Below are 9,262 nucleotides of genomic sequence, written 5' to 3' on the forward strand. Positions count from 1 at the left end.
ATGATTTCTTCTTATGTTCTCCGCTAGATAAGAACTTTGGAGTGATTCTTCGTTACACGTTGAGGGAAGGTTATGTGATCCAATTATATTAGCATTGTTGAGAGATTGCACTAGCGAAAGTACGGACCCTAGGCTTCATTTTCAAGCATTGCAATACCGTTTTTGTGCCCATTTTCTATTTGTTACCTTGCTGTTTTTATTTATTCAGATTATAAGAATATATCTCTACCATCCATATTACACTTTTATCACCATCTCTTTACCGAACTAGTGCACCTATACAATTTTCCATTATATTGGGTGTGTTGGGGACACAAGAGATTTCTTGTATTCTATTGCAGGGTTGTTTGAGAGAGACCATCTTCATCCTATGCCTCCCATAGATTGATAAACCTTAGGTCATCCACTTGAGGGAAATTTGCTACTGTCCTACAAAACTCAGTGCTTGGAGGCCCAACATGAGTCTACAAGAACAAGTTGTGTAGTAGACATCAACCACCATCATCTTGTGCTTTTGATCTCCATATCCAAAGCATCTTCATGATCTCCATATTCACCGGCTTGACACCTTAATCTCCATCATTGCATCGTTGCGTCGAGGTAGTCATGCCAACTATTGCTTTTACAACTATCGCTAACGCATAGTGATAAAGTAAAGCAATTACACGGTGCTTGCACTTCATACAATAAAGAGACAACCCTAAGGCTCCTGTCGGTTGTCGATATTACTAAACATGATCATCTCATACATCAACATGTATCACATCACAACATGCCCTGCAAAAATAAGTTAGACGTTCTCTACCTTGTTGTTGCAAGTTTTACGTGGCTGCTATGGGCTTCTAGCAAGAACCGTTCTTAACTACGCGAAAACCACAATGGTGATTCATCAAGTTTGTTGTTTTAACATTATTCAAGGACCGTCCGTAGTCAAATTTGATTCAACTAAAGTAGGAGAAACAGACATCCGACAACCACCTTTTATGCAAAACTAGTTGCATGTCAGTCGGTGGAACCGATCTCATGTGCGTGGACATGTAAGGTTGGTCTGGGCCGCTTCATCTCACAATAACGCCGAATCAAAATAAGACATTGGTGATAAGCAGTATGACTATCACCTCCCACAACTCTTTGTGTTCTATTCGTGCACATCATCTACGCATAGACCTGACTCGGATGCAACTGTTAGCGAACGTTGCATGGAAAACAAAAAAATCTACGCACACGCAAGATCTATCCATGGGGATGCATAAGGAGGGGGGAAGTTTGTCTACGTACCCTCGTAGACCGTAAGCGGAAGAGTTTAACAACGCGGTTGATGTAGTCGAACTTCTTTGCACTCCAACCGATCAAGTACCGAATGCACGGCACCTTCGCGTTCTGCACACGTTCAGCTCGGTGACGTCCTCCACCTTCTTGATCCAGCAAGATGGCGAGGTAGTAGATGAGTTCCGGCAGCAGGACGGCGTGGTGATGCTGATGATGATGCAATCTCTGTAGGGCATCGCCTAAGCACTACGAAAATATGACCGAGGGAGTAAATGGGGGGACAGTGGTGCCGCACACGGCTAGGAAATTGTCTATTGTGTGCTAGGCCCCCCCTCCCACATATATATATATAGGTGGGAGGGATGGAGAAGCAGCCAAGGGGGGCGCCCAAGTAGGAGGAATCCTACTTGGGGTCTCTCCCAAGCCGCGCCCCTTGCCTTATATAGGTGCGGGGAAAAGGCAAGGGAGGGTGGCGCCCCCCTTTTCCTTTCTCCCATGAGTGGGAAAGGCAGGAGGGGCTAGCCCTCCCCCTTTCTTTCCCTAGGGCTGACCGGCTAGGGAGAGGGGAGAACCAACCCCCTGTGGGCTGGTATGTCCCTCCCTTGGCCCATTAAGCCCATAACACCTACCGGAGGTGTCCGGAACCCCTTCCGGTGACCCGATGGCTACCCGGCGCATCCCGAAACCCTTCTGGTGTCCGAATAACATCTTCCTATATATCAATATTTACCTATCGACCATTTCGAGACTCCTCGTCATGTCCGTGATCTCATCCGGGACTCTGAACAACATTCGGTCACCAAATCACATAGCTCATATAACATTATATCGTCAATGAACGTTAAGCGTGCGGACCCTACGCATTCGAGAACTATGTAGACATGACCGTGACACCTCTCCGATCAACAACCAATAGCGGAACCTAGATGCCCATATTGGCTCCTACATATTCTACTGTCGGATTTCGGGTTCCGGTAGACCCTTGAGGTTCGAACACTAGGGTGCGCGTGGAGATTTCTCCTTCTACCTACCTGCACCCCTCCGCCTCGCTAAGATCTAAGCTATGGAAAGAACAACACAAGAGACACAGGGTTTATACTGGTTCGGTCCACTGTTGTGGTGTAATACCCTACTCCAGTGTGTGGAGTGGTGGATTGCCTCTTGGGCTGATGATGATGAGCAATACAAGGAAGAACAGCCTCGCGAGGGTCTATTCTTGGCTGGGGCGATGAACTGCTGGGAGGAGTTTAGTCACCCTTCTCTCTCTCTCTTCACAATTGTTGATCTGATTCGATCTCCTCTCTACTCGATCGTTAGTCTCGATCCCCAACCTCTCGATGCTTGGTCTCGGTCTCCTCTCCCCCGATCATGTGGGTGGCTGGTCCCATTTATAGAGGCCCTGGTCCTCTTCCCAAAATCGAGCGGGAAGGGAGCCAACAATGGCGGGCTAATTTGAAGGGGGACAGCTAGTACCAGCTATCCTGACAAAAGTAGTCTTCGCCTGCACAAGGCTCTGGCGGTGACGCCGTCTTGGGCTCCACAATGACCTCCGTCTTGCAGTCCTCCTGGTCTTGGTCTTGTTGCACGGAAATTGCAACCTTTTCCTGATGCCTCGATACTCCGCGGCTGCGCTTTCCCCCTTTGCACCAAAGAGGAAAGGAGGACACTGCGTGGGCTGGCACCCGCCTGGCGCCCTTGGTCGTCATGGCTTGCGTCACGGGCACCTCGTGAGGTACCCCGCCTTGATCTCTCCGCCTCCTCACGAGCCAGCCTGGTGAGGCCGTGCCTGAGGAAGCTCCGCGTTGTCCGCCCCGCGAGGCTTGGCCCCTCGCGAGGGTCTTGGGTCTGTGTTGGTGAAGATGGGCCGTGTTGGGCCCCCCTTTGAGCCACGCTGCAGGCCGCAGGCAGGCAAGTCTAGGGACCCCCGTTCCCAGAACGCCGACAGTAGCCCCCGGGCCCAAGGCGCGCCCGGACTTGGCCGTGCAGGGAGGCGGAAGGGCAAGAGCGAAGCGCCGCGGGCCCTAACAGCCTGCGGCCTTGGGCGCCGCGTGGCGGTTGATTGGACGTGGGTGTCTCCACTTCCCCATGGTGCCTCGGCAACTGCACGGACTGGACAAGTCCCTGCATGCAAAGTGGGTCATGATTACCTGCGATCGTGGAGGTCGGCGGTTGGCCTTTGCCGGCCATAAGTATGGAATGACACGCGCCCTTCTAGTCCAACCCTCCTTGCTTCTCCTTCTTCCCGGTCCTTGCTCTGTCTTGCTGTGATGGCTCCGATCCGCCGGTTCTCGATGGCAGAGAAGGGAAAGGCTCCCCGAGAGGAACCAGACCCGCTCCCGCCAAAGAAACGGCTCATCCTCCATGGCCCGGACGAGGGGGCCCATCAGGTGGTGTCGAGGCCTTGGTGCGAGCAGGCACCGCCGGGGTTCCCGGTTCCCTTGTACGCCCACATCGAGGGCCCTAAAGGAGCTGATGCTGATCGCCACAGGAGGCGCCGCTGTCGGCGCCGACGGGTCACGAAGGTGTGGGTCGTCCCCCTTGGGGTCCACACCGAGGGCTCCTCCCGAGAGTTCGTGCTCCACGTCGCCATGCCTCCTCAGTCTTGGATTCGCCTTCCTCCCTTCTTTGCCTCCATCATCCCGCAGGGACAACTCCTGGAGCTTTGGCTGCAGCACTCCGGCTGCAGCACCCTCGCGACCGAGGCAGAGGTCGTAGTCGTTGCCCCGGGCGAGGTCTTCATGACTCGAGGCTGGAGCGAAATCGCCCGGGTTTGCAGGACAAGAGGCGCCTTCGTGATCCACTTGGAGTACGATGGTGCTTCGGTGATGTTCTTCAAGGTCTTCAATGCGAACGGGCGCCGGCTGGAGTGCTTCCCCAGGAGAGGTGGCTGGGACCCTGCTGCGGCGAGGACTGGGCCCGCCGACCGCTCCCTTGGCGGCTCCTCAGGCTGTGGAGGCGTCGGAGGTTCCAGCGACTCCGGCGAGCTCTTCACGCCTCCGGAGACGAGCGACGACAGCTACGAGCCCCCGAGTCGGCGCCGCTCCTGGAGCAGGGCGGGCTCGTCAGGCCGCCGCCGACTCTGATCTGGATGGGGTTGGCGCCGATGCTTGACGGCCCACTGTTGATGATGGCGTATTTTGCAGGGGCGTGCATAGTTAGTGTCCCTTTAGGATCTGTTCCCTGCGAGGAATCAAAGACGCGTCCCGTGGGGGCTTGTAAGGTGCCTGTGATCCTGTTTTGTTAATATAACCCTTGTCGTAGAATTGTGCGAGTTGCTCATTCCGTCTTAGCTCAGTTCTCCCTTTAGAACCTCATGAGGGCTTGGTGCTCTGCGCCGACAGGTCCCAGTCCCAAGGCGGCTTCAGCCGTCGCTGGTATGCCAGGTTGTGATGCCGTGGTCAAGGCCAGGAGGTGAGCGACCCGGAGTCCAGTAAGAGCCCCTGAGTCGCGATGCTCAGGAGGTCCCCTTTGGCGCTCAAGCAGCCATCGTTCGGTGAGAAAGAGGAGCGGCGTCGTTAACACGGGATTGCATTAGGTGCGGGGATGGTGCCACGGTAGCTGGCGCTTCCGGGTGGTGACTTATCTCGAGAATCAGGGGTCTCTCTCTGGTGTGTCACCGGGTCCGTGCATCGGCAGGCGTGAGGTTGCTCGGTGAGGTCCTCGCGTGTCCCTCCCCTCTCGCTTTTGCTCCCCTTTCTGCTCTACGTCCTCGGGTCCCGGCCCTCGAGCGAGTCTCAGCCGTCGCTGGTATGCCAGGTCGCGATGACGTGGACAAGGCCAGAGGGTGAGGGTTGGAGAGCCAGTAGGAGCCCTCAGTCGCGAGGCTCAGGCACCCCCCCCCTTTAACATGCAAGCGGTTCACGTGGATGAGAGTGAAGGAGACACCGCAAGGGCCTCGCCTGACGCAGCTCCTTTAAGAGATCATGTAGACCCATCAGAGAAAGAATGAGGGGTTGCCACGACAATTGACAGTCAGCCGTTGGTTGCTTCCGAGGGGTAATGAGGCACTGAAGGCTTGACGAGGTGGCGCCATGCGGGGCTGCCACGGCCAGAGCTCAGCCATTCAGGTTTGTCGGCGTTGCAGGGACGGACCCGTGCGCAAGCGTCGTGCCGTTTGGGAGCAGTTTCGTCAGTTGAGCGGGAAACTAGGTCAAGCACATTAGTCGCGAAGGAGTGGATTCATTCAAATAGATGCTGGGAAGGCGGACATCACTAGGTCAGGCCCGAGCGACTTGGGGATCATGCAGCCCGAGGGGCGCCCCCAACAAGGTAAGCTAACAACATGAAATAAAAGGGATACACGCCGCAGGGACGGACCCACGCGGTCTGGGAATAATGCAGCCCTGGGGGGCGCTCCCAGCTGGAAGTGAAAACTTGAAAGATGTCACCTGATGACGTTGAGGATGAAGGGGTGTTGGTGTAGCAGACTCGGTGGGCTGCGGAAGCCGATCCTCACGAGCCCCCAGGCCCAGGGGCCTTGGGAGGCTCCGGAGGTGCTGGTGGCTCCTCGCGGACCATCTCCATCTCCGCCAGGGCTGCGGAACGCCTGGCCTCTTGTGCCTCCATGATGCCCCTCATGAGGCACTGATACGTGGCAACCGCGTTCGGCAAGCCGTAAGGCATGCGAATGTAGCTATGGGGTGGACCTCCGCAGTGCCCCACTCGCGAGGGCCAGAGGCGCTCCAGAGAGGCGACTCGATTGAGCCCTGGTATGTCGATGCAGACGCGCAGCCCACCATCCTCGCCTGGATGGGGAGCCACTGCTGGTAGGCGGCGGCCGCCTTTCATGACTCTTGACTCCTGTAGCTCCTGAATGGCCTTGCTGACGAACTACTGAGGGTCTGGCTCTCCTTGCCTTACTCCTTCTTGAGGGAAACGTGCTTCGAAACACACCTCCATGTGGTGCCCAAGCGCCTCCCTCGTGACCTTAGCCAGGTCGGTGGCCCTCCAGGGGAGAGCCCCCGAGCCCTGCCTGAGGAGGGCGCTGGGCGCGCTTTCCTATGTGATGGAAGGAGGTTCCCCCTGGGCAGGCGCGGGCCCAGAGGGGCCTGCCTCCCAGGGGCCGGGCCGGACGATGTCTTCTTCTTCTTGGGGGCGGTCTCGGGAAGCCTCCTGCTTCCGCGATCCGGGTATTCCAGTGACGCGGCCTGAAAGGCTCGTTCCAGGGAACACACCGCGTCCTTCTCTTCACAGGGCACCATGATGACTCCGCCACTTCCTGGCATCTTGAGGACGTTGTAGCCGTGGTGAGTTATGGCCATGAACTTGGCCAGCGCCGGGTACCCAAGGATGGCGTTGTACGGTAGGCGAATGTGAGCGACGTCGAAGTCGATGAGCTCGGTGCGGTAGTTGTCGCATGCCCCAAAGGTGACAGGGAGGTGGACCTACCTAATCAGGACCGTGGAGCCGTCGGTGATTCCGGAGAAAGGCTTGGTTGGCTGAAGCTGGCTGTAGGGCACTTGGAGATTGTTGAATGTTTCCATGGACAGGACGTTGAGCCCTGCCCCGCCATTGATGAGGGTCCTGGTGACCACCACGTTGCTGATGATTGGGGAACAAAGCATCGGGAGGACTCCGGCTGTAGCCGCACACTTGAGCTGATCTGCTGAGCTGAACGTGATGGCGCACGCCGACCACCTGAGAGGGCGCGTGGCTTCGAGCTTGGGGAGGACTGCATTCACTTCGCGGGCGAACTGCTTGAAGATGCATTGAGAGGCTGGGGCTTGAGCCCCACCCAGGATGCAGGCGATCGCGCGCGGCTCTTGGAAGCCCCCAGCCCCCTCGTCCTGGTGGCGGTCCTCGTTTCTCCTTGGCTGCGGTGGCAGCGGAGGGAGGCCTGCGTTGCCTTGCGGGCGATCCTCGCGAGGCTGATCCCTCCAGTCTCCCTCGTGAGGCGGGTCTTGCCAGCGATCCTCGCGAGGTTGATCGCGCCACCCTTGGCGCGGGCCACGGTCTTCCCAGCGTCCTGCGTTCCTTCCTCCTCCTCGACCGTAGCCCCGGTCACCGCGGTCAGAGCGACGGCTGATCCTTCCTTCTCGCACGGCTCGGAGCTCTTGACATTCGTTGGTGTTGTGGGTGTGGAGGTCGTGGTACACACAGTACCGACTGCCCTTGGAAGGTTCGGGCTGATCTCTGCCCCGCTTGGTGTCTGGTTCTGCCGCGAGCACGGCAGCCCCCTTGCGCTTCACATCCTTGGCCTTGGGCTTCTTCTCTTCTGGGTCTGCGGCAGGCAGCTCGAGGAGGGAGAGACGCCCTTCCTCAGCCCTGGCACACTTGGTTGCCAAGTTGAACAGCTCCAAGGAAGTGCACAGGTCTTCATGCATCGCTAGCTCCTCCTTCATCTTGACATCGCGCACGCCGTCGGAGAAGGCTGAGATGATGGCCTCCTCAGTCACCTTGGGAATCTTGAGGCGTGCGTTGTTGAAGCGCTGGATGTACTTCTGCAGGGTCTCCCCGGGTTGTTGCTTGATGCGGCTAATGTCGCTCATGGCGGGTGGCCGGTCGTGAGTACCTTGGAAGTTGGCGATGAAGCGGGTGCGCATCTCGTCCCAGGAGGAGATCGTGCCTGGAGCCAGGTTCAGGAGCCAGGTGCGGGCCCCTTCCTTGAGAGCCATGGGAAACCAGTTCGCCATGACCTTCTCGTCTCCGTTGGCAGCTTCGATGCCTAGCTCGTAGAGCTGGAGGAACTCCGCAGGGTCAGCCGTGCCATCGTAACGAGGAGGCAGGTCTGGCTTGAACTTGTCGGGCCACGCGACGCTGCGTAGCTCGGTGGTGAAGGCACGGCAGCCTGCTGTGGCCACGGGGGGCCTTGGGTGACGGAGAGCTTGGTCTTGCATGTCCCCACACGCTGCAGCTGGGAGCAGCGCGGGGTCTTGACGTGTGGGAGCAGGAGCATGGTCGCGACGTGCTAGAGCAGGGAGCGCCCGGGCAGCTTCTTGCGGGCGAGGGACTTCTTGGCAGCTCTGCTCTTGCCGCGCTGGCACCTGACGGAGCGGGTTCCGCCCAGGGGCCACGCGCCTTGGAGCCATGGCTCCTTCTTGAGGAGGAGGCGGCCGGGGCGCCGCCGGAGCCTCGTCGCCCGCGCGGGGCGGGGTGCGGTGCAGCGGAACGGATGGCGCAGGAGAGCCCCCTGCGGCGCGGACGAGCTCGGCGACGCGGTCGAGCCATTCTTCGTAGACGTCATCGACGGGACGGTAGCGCAGGACCTCGTTTGCCGCGATGAGCGCAGCTCGAGCCTCCATGGGTGCGCGGAGCGCGCGGGATGAAGAACCAGCTGGGGTGAGTGAGGGAGTAGCGGTGCGGCCGTCTTGCCGCACGGACGGATGCTGAGACGATGCTTGCTGATCGTCCCCCGCCGGGCCAGTGGCGGCGTTCACGGCAGGTGACGGGGAACGGCGAGGACGCCCGCTGACAGGAGCCGTCTGGGCGACGCGGGAAGCGAGAGCGGCCCGGCGCTCGGCGCGGGCCCGGCGAGTGTCAGACATGGGCGCGATGGTCGGAGGAGAACGGGGTGGTGGAAGACGAATTCCGGTGCACCCCTACCTGGCGCGCCAAATGTCGGATTCAGGTTCCGGTAGACCCTTGAGGTTCGAACACTGGGGTGCGCGCGGAGATTTTTCCTTCTACCTACCTGCACCCCTCCGCCTTGCTAAGATCTAAGCTATGGAAAGAACAACACAAGAGACACAGGGTTTATACTGGTTCGGGCCACCGTTGTGGTGTAATACCCTACTCTAGTGTGTGGATTGGTGGATTGCCTCTTGGGCTGCTGATGACGAGCAATACAAGGAAGAACAGCCTCGCGAGGGTCTATTCTTGGCTGGGGCGATGAACTGCTGGGAGGAGTTCAGTCACCCTTCTCTCTCTCTCTTCACACTTGTTGATCTGATTCGATCTCCTCTCTACTCGATCGTTGGTCTCGATCCCCAACCTCTCGATGCTTGGTCGCGATCTCCTCTCCCCCGATCCTGTGGGTGGCTGGTCCTATTTATAG

Source organism: Triticum urartu, chromosome 5, assembly GCF_003073215.2.
Source record: "Triticum urartu cultivar G1812 chromosome 5, Tu2.1, whole genome shotgun sequence".
Classification (NCBI taxonomy): domain Eukaryota; kingdom Viridiplantae; phylum Streptophyta; class Magnoliopsida; order Poales; family Poaceae; genus Triticum; species Triticum urartu.